The sequence below is a fragment of the Meriones unguiculatus genome (genome assembly GCF_030254825.1).
Source record: "Meriones unguiculatus strain TT.TT164.6M chromosome Y unlocalized genomic scaffold, Bangor_MerUng_6.1 ChrY_unordered_Scaffold_32, whole genome shotgun sequence".
Classification (NCBI taxonomy): domain Eukaryota; kingdom Metazoa; phylum Chordata; class Mammalia; order Rodentia; family Muridae; genus Meriones; species Meriones unguiculatus.
The window spans coordinates 8,573,588-8,587,995 of NW_026843711.1; positions in this window are offsets into that span (position 1 = coordinate 8,573,588).

Below are 14,408 nucleotides of genomic sequence, written 5' to 3' on the forward strand. Positions count from 1 at the left end.
AAGCAAACTTTAGGGAGGGTGCCCTGAGTTAGGCCCTAGAATGCAGCTCAAACAGCTATGCCAGTAGAATGAGCTGAGATGATGCCTGCATAGTACTTGATATAAACAGAAATGTCTTTGCCTTCAGGGTATGGCCATAAGGCAGCTTGGCAGGGAGGGTTAGTATTTTGGAAAGCCAGAGGTTTTATGAATTCACTCTCATTTTCATGTGAGCCCAGAATCCATTTTGAATTGTCAGTAAGATGGCTGATGAAATTACAATAGGGCTCCAGTGGTCCTTGGTGGATTTTAGCTAGGGAGTTTGTTAGGGCTTCCTTAGGGGGAATCTGTTTCCAAGCCTTGAGTCCTGCAGTTTGTATTTGATAAAGAAGACCAGGAAGATACTTGACTTGTTGCTTTTTGGTGTCATAGGGGCTATTAGCTCATAATTTTTGCAAGGTCCAGTGTTCGGAATCGTTGCCAAGCCACTGCATTACACCATGTGGTTTCCTTGCAAAATTCTTTAAAAGCTGCCTTGTAGAGGACAAAATCGCCCCCTGATAATACAACAGGAATCAAAAATTACCCATCAATGGGTGTCAGCCACTTTTCATTTATGGACAGTGTGAAGGGAACAAATGGCCCATATTGTGAAACTGCATTTTTTAGTTCTTTTATATATCTAAGCCCAATGCAGCAATACTGTTGTTCATATGTTCAGTCCCTCTACCCAGCTGAGGTGGCAGAAATTTCATTTTCATCTGCAGGGGCCCCTTCACTGGAGGTAATATTCTCCTCCTCATCCTCTCCTTCATCTACAGGGCCTGAGGTGGACTGGACCACTTTGGCAGGGTGTAGGGCAGGAGCCTGTGCTCTGCTAGGAGTTACAGGAAAAACCTGCAGGGTATTAGGAACCTTGTTCTTTGTCTTGGGAGGGTGGGAGGCAGCTTCAGTTAGGAGTTGGGTCAATTCAACATCCCATTTCCTCAGTTCTTCTTTTATTTTCATATTTCTTTTAATTAATTACAATTTATTCACTTTGTATTCCCTCATAAGCCCCTCTCTCCTCCCCTCTCTATCCTACCCTCTCACCCCCTTCTTCACAGATGCCCTTCCCCAAGTCCACTGAGAGGGAAGTTCCTCCTCTCTATCCTTCTGATCTTAGTCTATCAGAGCTCATCATGAGTGAATGGATTGTCATCTTTTGAGGCCCTTTAGACTTATCTCCCCTCAGCGGGTAGTGATCAAAGACAGGGCCAATCAGATTATGTAAAAGCAGTCCCTCTTTCCATTACTATGTAACCCAATTGGACAAGAAACTGCCAATCTGTGCAATCTGGGCTACATCTGTGCAGTTGTTGTAGGTTATCTCCATACAGGTACTTGATTGGAGTATGAGTCTCTGGGAAGACCCCTGTGTTCAAACTACTGGTTCTTTTGCTCTCCTTGTGGAGTTATTGTCCTCTCCAGATCTTACTATTTCCCACTTCTTACATAAGATTCCATAAACACTCCCCAACGTTTGGCCATAAGTCTCAGCATCTGCTCTGATAGTCTGTAGAGAAGAGCCTTTCAGAGGCCCTCTGTGGCTGCTTTCTAGTTTGTTTCCTGTTTTCTTCTTCTTCTGATGTCCTTCCTCTTTGCTTTTCGGGATGAAGCGTTACCATTTTACTCAGGGTCCTCTCTCTTGTGTAGTTTATTTAGATGTACAGATTTTAAAAGGTTCTTCCTATATGACATGACTGAATGCATAGACGGTGTGTGTCTTTCTGCTTCTGGGACAGTACAACCAGTATGATTGCAGATCCCACCATTTACCTGCAAATTTCATAATTTTCTTAATATCATTGCTGAGTAATATGCCATTGTGTAGTTGTTCCAAAAATTCTGCATCCATTCTTCAGTTGAGGGGCAACTGTCCTGTTTCCAGCTTCTGGCTATTACAAAGAAAGCTGCTAAAAACATGGTTGAGCAAATGCCCTTCTGTGTAATTAAGCCTCCTTTGGATATATGCCAAGGTGTGGTATGGCTGCATCTTAAGGAAGCACTATTCCTCTTTGTCTGAGAAAAAGATAGATTCAATACCAGAGTGGTTTTGCAAGTTTACATTCCAATTAGCAGTGGAGGATGGTTCCCCTTTCTCCACAACCTCTCCAGCATGTGTTGTCTATTGTTTCAATTTTTCATCTTGGCATTCTGAAAAGTGTAAGGGAAATCTCATGGACTTTTTGATTTGCATTGAGCATTTCTTGAAGTGTTTCTCTGCCATTCTATATTCCTCTGCAGAAAATTCTCTGTTGATCTCTGTTCCCTAGTTTTCAATTGGATTACATGGTTTGCTTCTTGTCAGCTTCTTTATTTCTTTATATATACTGTATATTAGAGCTCTGTCAGAAAAAAAATGGTTGGTGAAGATTCTTTTTGAATTTGTAGGCAGTCATTTTGTTTTGATGACAGTGTCCTTTGATTTTCAAAAGCTTTGTAGTTTCATGACATCCACTTTATTGACTGTTGATCTTAGAGCCTATACTGTTGGTGTTCTGTTCAGGAAGTTCAAATCTCTATATGCCACAAAATTTGAAAATCTAAATGAAATGGACAATTATCTTGATCAAATCCAGTTAACGAAAACTCAATGAAGACCAGGTAAATGAATTAAATTATGTCATAAGCACCAAGGAAATAGAAGTTCTCATCAAAAGTCTCCCATCCAAAAGAAGGTAAGGGCCAAATATTTTCAGTGCAGTATTCTACCAGAATTTCAAAGAAGACCTAACTCCAATTCTATACAAAATATTCTACAAAACAGAAACAGAAGGAGCACTACAAGACTCATTCTATGTAGCCACAGTAATTTCAGTACTTAAACCTCTCAAAGGCTCAACAAAGAAAGAAATGGCCAATCTCCCCTATGAACATTGATGTGAAAATACACAACAAAATACTTGCAAACTGAAAAGAAGATCACACCAAAGATATCATCCACTATGACCAAGTAGGCTTCATCCCAGATATGTAGGGGTGGTTCAACATAAGGAAATACATCAATGTGATCCACCATAATAACAAACTGAATGAAAAAAAAAAAAAAAAACACATGATAATCTCCTTACATGTTTGAAAAGCATTTGATAAAATCAAGCATCCATTCATGTTTAAAGTCTTGGAGAGATCAGGGATAAAAGGCACATATCTAAACATAGTAAAGGAAATATACATCAAACTGAACTGAGAGAAACTTAACTCAATCCCACTAAAATCAGAGACAAAGCAAGGGTGCCCACTCTCTCCATATCTCTTCAACATAGTTATGGAATTCGTTGCTAGAGCAATAAGAGAGTTGAAGGAGTTCAAGGGGATGCAAATTAGAAAGGAAGAACTCAAATTATCACTATGTGCAGATAATATGATAGTTTACATGAGGGACCCCAAAAACCCTCCCAGGCAACTCCTACAGCTGATAAACACCTTTACCAAAGTGGGTGGATAACAAATATATCAAAAAATTCAGTAGACATCCTGTATACAAAAAATAAAATGGCTGAAAAAAATATTAGGAAAACAACACCCTTCACAATAGCCACAAATGACATAACCAAGCAAGTCAAAGACTTATTTGAAAAAAAAAATTCAAGTCTCTGAAGAAAGAATTAGAAGAAGTGATCAGAAGATGGAAAGACCTCTCATGCTCATGGCTTGGCAGGATTAACATAGTAAAATTGGCCATCTTAGCAAAAGCAATGTACAGATTCAATGGAATTCCCATCCAATTACCAACACGTTTCTTTACAGACCCGGAAAGATGAATTCTCAATGTCCTATGGAATAACATAAAACGCAGAATTGCTAAAACAATCCTCTACAATAACAGCTCTTCTGGAGGTATCTCCATCCCTGATCTTAAGCTGTACTATAGAACAACAGTAATAACAACTGCATGATACTGGCATAGAAATAGGATGTTGGATCAAATGAACTGAAGAAAAGAAGCAGAAATAAACCCACACACCTGTGGGTTATGGACACCTGATCTTTGACAAAGATGCCAAAACCATACAATGGAAAAAGATAGCATCTTCAAGAAATGGTGCTGGTCAAACTGGATATCTACATGTAGAAAAATGCAAATAGATCCATACTTATCAGACTGCACAAAACTAAACTTCCAGTGCATCAAAGACCTCAACATAAAACCAGACACATTAAATCAATTAGAAAAAAGAGTGGGGGAGGCCATAGAACTCATTGGTACAAGAGACAACTACTTTCAGTTTTTTAATATGTGTAAAATGGTCTCTTTTCTTTTGAAGTACTTTCCCTGCGGGATTTAACCTCCTGAGTGAGTTTAGTTTTAGTGTACTGAGCTGCATCCTCTATGTCAGAATCAAAAGGTAAGGCTGGTGCACAGAAAGGAGGAACTTTAATATATGGAGTCCATAAAAATGGGGCAGCTGCCAGAGCCAGGAAAGACAGGAGGGGTTACCAGTCTAGATTAAGGTATCTGGCAGCTTTTTCCTAAAGAGAAGTGGCCTTTTCAAGGAAAGTTAGGTCATTGGTTGGTCCTGTGTCTGCAAGTGAACAGTTGTAAGGGAGGGGTATAGGAAATAGCCTGCAGGCTGAACTAGGACTGGAGCCTCTAGTTCTGGCATAGGTATGGAGATAGGGAGGGAACTTGGGAATGTTGGGGTAGTACAGCCTTGTCCCTACCTACTTCAAGGGATTTGGGACTGCCTCTAGAATCCTTTTTGAGGAACTTTTCAGTTTGAGAAACTACCTCAGCCAAGTCAGGTTGGGAATGTCTGACCTGAAGAATATCATTAATCAAATTCCAGTAATAAAATGTCTGGACAGGCACCTTTTGTGGACCAGAAGATTCATAAATATTTTTAAGACAATTTCCAACTTTCTGCCACAGTCTTACATCAATAGTGACTTCTTGTGGAAACCAGGGGCAAATATTATTAATTGAAACAAAGAAGTTATCTAAATCCTTTTCCTTAATCCTTACTGAAGGAGTCTAGTAATTGGAATTCTGCCTCTTGGCCTTGGCAGATGTGGGTCTTATACATAATTCCATTTCTCAGAGACTGTCCTTGGCAGTCAGTCTATGCAGGTTGGGTGCTCTGACCCTGAAAAGTAGATAACAAGCTCCCTGCAACCTTGGGAAACAGACTGCAAACTTTGTGCAACCTCGAGTGAGACCTCTCATGTTTTGGCTAAGTAAAATTGTCTGTGTGAGAAACTGCTTGCACACTTTTGCCTATGTAAATGTTAACTGACACCCATTAAATCAGCATGTAGACTAGGTATCATTCTCTGTGTTACTCTGTCTCTCTCTCTGTCCAGCTGTATCTCAGGTAGTATTTAGCCGTCCCTGCTGGTAGGTGACATCCAGCCTCTTTAAATGAAGAATGTATTTTATACATGATATATTCATAGTTTTGTTTTAAATGATGTATTGTAATAACTGCGGTTTTTGTTTAGTTGGCTCAAACAGTATGGCTTGATTTTTACTTCTCAAAATTAATGAAATAAATACCAAGGTCTTTTGACCTCGCCCAAAGGTTCTGAAACTGATTTAAGTTTCTTGTTAGACTGACCAAAGGTTATTTTTTTCATATACCTGAAAAAAATTTAAATGTATTATAAAATTTAACTTTGATATTCCAGGAGCAAACTCAGAGGTGTTGAGTCAAACTGCCTCATGTCTAAAAAAATTAATATATGTCTAAAATATTAATATCATCAGCCAGATTTGAAAATATCATCTGTTTGTCCACAAATAAACATGTACACACATACAGACATAGCTAAGGAACATAGAAATCCTCCATTGTCACCTTAGAGTAAACAGAATACTCAAATACGAGGGCTTGACCAGCCTCTACCGGGCACAAGTACCACAAATTCCAGAAGGAGTGGACCCTCTCATGGGTCCCTTCCACACACATAGATACCAGAAGGAGCAGAGCACCCATGGCCTTCTCCACAGCTTCCAAATGGAGAGCAGAATCCAGGAGCCCTTTTATCACACAAAATATGGTCTCCCTGACCCATTTTCCTGGTGCCAAAAAAAAAGTAGGGCTTTATAAGCCCCCTCCCAGGGAATTCATAGTCCCTTGACCAGATTGAAAACTCTACTAGTTTACCCAGACATCAAGAGCAATTCAAAACCAGAAACCAAAGCAGAAAGCCAACACACACGCATACACACAGACACACACACACACACACAAAAAAAAAAAAAAACAGAGACAAAGAGAAAGAACAATGGCAGTACCTGCTTTTTAAACATTTACATATTTTTTAAAACCTGTTTTTGTAATATTAAAACAAAGCATGCTCTTTAGGAGTGAAATCATACAGCACATTTATAATTTTAAAAGTAAACCAGACTTTAAAATGTACCAGTGAAAAAATCTAATTTTTGTTATTATTATTTAGTATTACTGTTATTATTATTATTATCATTGTTACTGTTGATTTTATTTACTTTTTGTAATTCTCTTAATAACTGAATTTGTTTACTTTCTAATTGGACTTTCTCTTAAAGAACAGTAATATCTTCCTGCAGTGGTCTTGTATCTCCTGCACATGTGGCAGGGAAATCCATGGGGGAGAGGGGGTGGACAGAGGGCAAGGCAGCCAATCTGAATTATGAGACTTGGTAGTTTCTTCCTCTGACTCCCTTTCATCCTCACTATCTAGCTCTTAAATTATTTTTGGCTCTCAAATTACACAAATCTGTTTGGGCTCCTTTATAAACATTTGAAATAATCTTAGAAGTACTTTTTTTTTTTTTTTTTTTTTTTTTCCTGCTTGGATGCTCCATTTTCTTCAAGCAATTCTTTAGCTTGTGAGATCAAAATTTTTCATTTTAACAGTCTCATGCCTAGGATCCAGCACATCTGTAATTAGATTCCACAGAGGAACAGATACAACAGGTACCTTTTCAGGACCATTAATATTGTAATATTCTTGCAATATTTTCCCTACACTCTCCCACTTTTCCATATTTACATACCTTCAACTGGTAAGGAGGGACATAACTCATTTACTAACTAAAGGGTATGAGGGCATTTCTCCCTATTAGTCCTGTTTATTTTAACATTGACGTTAAAGTCCCGTAAATAACTCCCTGCTACTGCTCTGCCCAATGATTGAGCTGCCTGCCTAACTTGTCTTCCTCTGTGCAATGGGCAGTATCATGAAGCACTGGTTTTACTTAAGCATCTGGAGCTCCAAAAACCAGTGTTTCTCACTTTTGCCCCACTTTTTCAAGGTCCCATTTTGGGCACCAACTGACCCATCCCACAGGCTAGATGAACAGGATCCACCTGAAAGAAGGAAGTTGGGAGACAGAGATGTGAATGATGGAGGCAAGACAGATTCCTGATCAAGTCTCAATTTACTGAATGTGCACACAACACTAATAAAGCAAAGGGTACAAGCAAATTTTTTTTATTTTGGCCTGCCTACTCCCTGGTAATTTTAAAAAGCAGTCAAAAAATATGGGAATTTAAATGATGCAGGGCACATTTTTTATGGCCTGCTCAACAGGGTTTACTGAAATGGGGAATGCCAAACATGTGACAGCTTATGCACATGAGTTTCACTGGAAGGTCTGAGGGCTCTAGGAGGTGACCAAGATAAAAGGGTTGACTTCTAGAGTTCATTAACTCATGGACCTTGAAAAAAAGAGGAGCAACATTTGTAGAAGGTCTAATATAGGGAACCCTTTCATAAAGTGGAACAGAGTAGCCAATATAGGCAGGCACTGTCAGTATATAGATGAAAAGGGAAATTTACTGAAATATGAAAAAAATTAACTACTGCAAAATGCTCTATAAGTGGTGCTGATTTAAAAGGAGATTGGATAGAATTAGTTTTTCCATTAATTATATAGGCAGGGACCCCATTATAGCAGCCATCTGTAAACACTAAATGTGAGTCTGATAATGGTTAAGGGGAAGTAATTTTGGGGAAGATGAGAGTGTGGGTTTTAATTATTGAAGTAACTCATTAGCAGGATAATGGTCATCAATTATCCCAGAAAAGGTAGAACAGACAATGGGCCAAATATCAGTAGTTTGCATCAGCCATTCTCACTGACCTTTAGAATAGGGCAGTATTTTTTATCATGAACTTTGCCAAAAAATTGACAGCTTTGTCTGTTTCCCACAAAGATGATTTCTGCAAACCAAAGGAGTATTAGGGGCAAGAACCTCAGTGGGAGAGGTGGAGAGATGAGTCCACAACAGGGGATTATGTTGCCAAAACACCCAGTGTGCTTATGGGATGAGGTACACACGAGAAAGTGAAGGGGTTCCTTAGAGGAAATAAAATGTACCTCCCAGATTTTGGAGAGTTGTTTCCAAAACCTGAAGGGCCTCTGTCCCTGCTGGGGTAAAATACGAAAATAAGAAGGGTTAGAGTCTTTCTTGAGAATATAAAAGAGAAGTTTAAGCTCCCTGTATTGAGTTTAAGAAAAGGTCATATCTGATTGATATTTCCTAGGAGCTTTTGAAAATCATTGAAAGTCTTAAATGGCTAGTTTTTAACTGAATATCTTGTGTTGTAATTTTTTGACGATGGAGCTCAACTCCTACATAAAAATATGGGTCTTTTAATTGAATTTTATCTAGTGTAAGTTGTAAACCATAATCTATTAATTTTTATGAAAGGTTTGACAAGAATGACACAGCAGTGAGCCATCAGGTATAACTAAAAGGATATCATCCATATAACATGCTATATAAATAGAAGGCCAAAATGTTCTAAAAGGATGAATAATCTGGGCTACACACTTTTGACACAGAGTGGGACTATTAGCCATGCCTTGGGGCAAAACTTTCCATTGCAAGCAAGGCATAGGCCCTTTGAAGTTTGTTACTGTTAGGCTTAAAAAAAAGCACTTTTACCCTTTGGATGCAGGGTGATGGTAAAAAAGCAGTCTTTAAGATCTATACCTGTCTTATAAAAGTCAGCAGGGATGTCTACAGGGGTAGGCAGTCCTGGTTGTAAAGCACCCATGGTAAGCATAGTTTCATTAACTTCTGTTAGGTCTTGCACTAACCTCCATTTGGTCCTTGGTGGATTTTAGCTAGGGAGTTTGTTAGGGCTTCCTTAGGGGGAATCTATTCTCAAGCCTTGAGTCCTGCAGTTTGTATTTGATAAAGAAGACCAAGAAGATACTTGACTTGTTGCTTTTTGGTGTCATAGGGGCTATTAGCTCATAATTTTTGCAAGGTCCAGTGTTTGGAATCGCTGCCAAGCCACTGCATTACACCATGTGGTTTCCTTGCAAAATTCTTTAAAATCTGACTTGTAGAGTACAAAATCGCCCCCTGATTATACAGCAGGAATCAAAAATTACCCCTCATTGGGTGTCAGCCACTTTTCACTCAGAGTTTCATTTATGGACAGTGTGAGGGGAACAAATGGTCTATATTGTGAAACTGCATTTTTTAGTTCTTTTATATATCTAAGCCCAATGTGGAAATACTGTTGTTCATATGTTCAGTCCCTCTACCCAGCTGAGGTGGCAGAAATTTCATTTTCATCTGCAGGGGCCCCTTCACTGGAGGTAAGATTCTCCTCCTCATCCTCTCCTTCAACTACAGGGCCTGAGGTGGACTGGACCACTTTGGCAGGGGGTAGGGCAGGAGCCTGTGCACTGATAGGAGTTACAGGAAAAACCTGCAGGGTATTAGGAACCTTGTTCTTTGTCTTGGGAGGGTGGGAGGCAGCTTCAGCTAGGAGTTGGGTCAATTCAAGTTCCCATTTCCTCAGTTCTTCTTTTATTTTCATATTTTTTAATTAATTACAATTTATTCACTTTGTATTCCCTCATAAGCCCCTCTCTCCTCCCCTCTCTATCCTACCCTCTCACCCCCTTCTTCACACATGCCCTTCCCCAAGTCCACTGAGAGGAAAGTTCCTCCTCTCTATCCTTCTGATCTTAGTCTATCAGAGCTCATCATGAGTGAATGGATTGTCATCTTTTGAGGCCCTTTAGACTTATCTCCCCTCAGGGGGTAGTGATCAAAGAACAGGCCAATCAGATTATGTAAAAGCAGTCCCTCTTTCCATTACTATGTAACCCAATTGGACAAGAAACTGCCAATCTGTGCAATCTGGGCTACATCTGTGCAGTTGTTGTAGGTTATCTCCGTGCATGGTACTTGATTGGAGTATGAGTCCCTGGGAAGACCCCTGTGTTCAAACTACTGGTTCTTTTGCTCTCCTTGTGGAGTTATTGTCCTCTCCAGATCTTACTATTTCCCACTTCTTACATAAAATTCCATGAACACTCCCCAACTTTTGGCCATAAGTCTCAGCATCTGCTCTGATAGTCTGTAGAGAAGAGCCTTTCAGAGGCCCTCTGTGGCTGCTTTCTAGTTTGTTTCCTGTTTTCTTCTTCTTCTGATGTCCTTCCTCTTTGCTTTTCGGGATGAAGCGTTACCATTTTAGTCAGGGTCCTCTCTCTTGTGTAGTTTCTTTAGATGTACAGATTTTAAAAGGTTCTTCCTATATGACATGACTGAATGCATAGACGGTGTGTGTCTTTCTGCTTCTGGGACAGTACAACCAGTATGATTGCAGATCCCACCATTTACCTGCAAATTTCATAATTTCCTTAATTTCATTGCTGAGTAATATGCCATTGTGTAGTTGTTCCAAAAATTCTGCATCCATTCTTCAGTTGAGGGGCAACTGGCCTGTTTCCAGCTTCTGGCTATTACAAAGACAGCTGCTAAAAACATGGCTGAGCAAATGTCCTTCTGTGTAATTAAGCCTCCTTTGGATATATGACTAGGTGTGGTATGTCTGCCTCTTGAGGAAGCACTATTCCTCTTTGTCTGAGAAAAAGATAGATTCAATACCAGAGTGGTTTTGCAAGTTTACATTCCAATTAGCAGTGGAGGATGGTTCCCCTTTCTCCACAACCTCTCCAGCATGTGTTGTCTATTGTTTCAATTTTTCATCTTGGCCATTCTGAAAAGTGCATGGTGAAATCTCATGGACTTTTTGATTTGCATTGAGCATTTCTTGAAGTGTTTCTCTGCCATTCTATATTCCTCTGCAGAAAATTCTCTGTTGATCTCTGTTCCCTAGTTTTCAATTCTATACATGGTTTGCTTCTTGTCAGCTTCTTTATTTCTTTATATATACTATATATTAGCGCTCTGTCAGAAAAAAATGGTTGGTGAAGATTCTTTTTGAATTTGTAGGCAGTCATTTTGTTTTGATGACAGTGTCCTTTGATTTTCAAAAGCTTTGTAGTTTCATGACATCCACTTTATTGACTGTTGATCTTAGAGCCTATACTGTTGGTGTTCTGTTCAGGAAGTTCAAATCTCTATATGCCACAAAATTTGAAAATCTAAATGAAATGGACAATTATCTTGATTAAATCAAGTTAACCAAAACTCAATGAAGACCAGGTAAATGAAATAAATAGTGTCATAAGCACCAAGGAAATAGAAGTTCTCATCAAAAGTCTCCCCATCCAAAAGAAGGTAAGGGCCAAATATTTTCAGTGCAGTATTCTACCAGAATTTCAAAGAAGACCTAACTCCAATTTTATACAAAATATTCTACAAAACAGAAACGGAAGGAGCACTACAAAACTCATTCTATGTAGCCACAGTCATTTCAGTACTTAAACTTCTCAAAGACTCAACAATGAAAGAGTATTTCAGGCCAATCTCAGTTATGAACATTGATGTAAAAATACACAACAAAATATTTGAAAACTGTATACAAGATAACACCAAAGATATCATCCACTATGACCAAGTAGGCTTAATCCTAGATAGGCAGGGGTGGTTCAACATAAGGAAATACATCAATGTTATCCACCATAATAACAAACTGAATGAAAAAAAAAAACACATGATAATCTCCTTACATGTTTGAAAAGCATTTGATAAAATCAAGCATCCATTCATGTTTAAAGTCTTGGAGAGATCAGGGATAAAAGGCACATATCTAAACATAGTAAAGGAAATATACATCAAACTGAACAGAGAGAAACTTAAATCAATCCCACTGAAATCAGAGACAAAGCAAGGGTGCCCACTCTCTCCATATCTCTTCAACATAGTTCTGGAATTCCTTGCTAGAGCAATAATAGAGTTGAAGGAGTTCAAGGGGATGCAAATTAGAAAGGAAGAACTCAAATTATCACTATTTGCAGATGATATGATAGTTTACATGACTGACCCCAAAAATCCTCCCAGGGAACTCCCACAGCTGATAAACACCTTTACCAAAGTGGCTGGATAACAAATATATCAAAAAATTCAGTAGTCATCCTGTATACAAAAGATAAAATGGCTGAAAAGATATTAGGAAAACAACACCCTTCACAATAGCCACAAATGACATAACCAAGCAAGTCAAAGACTTATTTGAAAAAAAAAAAAAATCAAGTCTCTGAAAAAAGAATTAGAAGAAGAGATCAGAAGATGGAAAGATCTCTCATGCTCATGGCTTGGCAGGATTAGCATAGTAAAAATGGCCATCTTAGCAAAAGCAATGTACAGATTCAATGCAATTCTCATCCAATTACCAACACAGTTGTTTACAGACATGGAAAGATAAATTCTCAATGTCATATGGAATAACAAAAAAACCAGAATTGCTAAAACAATCCTTTCCAATAACAGCTCTTCTGGAGGTATCTCCATCCCTGATCTTAAGCTGTATTATAGAACAAAATTAATAAAAACTGCATTGTACTGGCATAGAAATAGGATGTTGGATCAAATGAACTGAAGAGAAGAAGCAGAAATAAACCCACACACCTGTGGGTTATGGACACCTGATCTTTGACAAAGATGCCAAAACCATACAATGGAAAAAGATAGCATCTTCAAGAAATGGTGCTGGTCAAACTGGATATCTACATGTAGAAAAATGCAAATAGATCCATACTTTTCAGACTGCACAAAACTAAACTTCCAGTGGATCAAAGACCTCAACATAAAACCAGACACATTAAATCAATTAGAAAAAAGAGTGGGTGAGGCCATAGAACTCATTAATACAGGAGACAACTACTTGCAGTTTTTTAAGATGTGTAAAATGGTCTCTTTTCTTTTGAAGTACTTTCCCTGAGGGATATAACCTCCTGAGTGAGTTTAATTTTAGTGTACTGAGCTGCATCCTCTATGTCAGAATCAAAAGGTAAGGCTGGTGCACAGAAAGGAGGAACTTTAATATATGGAGTCAATAAAATTGGGGCAGCTGCCAGAGCCAGGAAAGACAGGAGGGGTTACCAGTCTAGATTAAGGTATCTGGCAGCTTTTTACTCAAGGGAAGTGGCCTTTTCAGGAAAAGTTAGGTCATTAGGACCGTCCAGTGTCTACAAGTGAACAGTTGTTAAGAGAGGGGTAAAGGAAATGGGCTGCAGGCTGAACTAGGACTGGAGCCTCTGGTTCTGGCATAGGTATGGAGATAGGGAGGGAACTCAGAAACGTTAGGATAGTGCAGCCTTGTCCCTACCTACTTCAAGGGATTTGGGACTGCCTCTAGAATCCTTTTTGAGGAACTTCTCAGTTTGAGAAACTACCTCAGCCAAGTCAGGTTGGGAATGTCTGACCTGAAGAATATCATTAATCAAATTCCAGTAATAAAATGTCTGGACAGGCACTTTTGTGGACCAGAAGATTCATAATTTTTTTTTAAGACAATTTCCATCTTTCTGCCAGAGTCTTACGTCAATAGTGACTTCCTGTGGAAACCAGTGGCAAATACTAGTAAGTGAAACAAAGAAGTTAACTAAATCCTTTTCCTTAATCCTTACTGAAGGAGTCTAGTAATTGGAATTCTGCCTCTTGGCCTTGGCAGATGTGGGTCTTATACATAATTCCATTTCTCAGAGACTGTCCTTGGCAGTCAGTCTATGCAGGTTGGGTGCTCTGAGCCTGAGAAGTAGATAGCAAGCTCCCTGCAACCTTGGGAAACAGACTGCAAACTTTGTGCAACCTCGAGTGAGACCTCTCATGTTTTGGCTAAGTAAAATTGTCTGTGTGAGAAACTGCTTGCACACTTTTGCCTATGTAAATGTTAACCTGACACCCATTAAATCAGCATGTAGACTAGGTATCATTCTCTGTGTTACCCTGTCTCTCTCTCTGTCCAGCTGTATCTCAGGTGGTATTTAGCCGTCCCTGCTGGTAGGTGACATCCAGCCTCTTTAAATGAAGAATGTATTTTATACATGATATATTCATAGTTTTGTTTTAAATGATGTATTGTAATAACTGTAGTTTGTGTTTAGTTGGCTCAAACAGTATGGCTTGATTTTTACTTCTCAAAATTAATGAAATAAATACCAAGGTCTTTTGACCTCGCCCAAAGGTTCTGAAACTGATTTAAGTTTCTTGTTAGAGTGATCAAAGGTTATTTTTTCAAATACC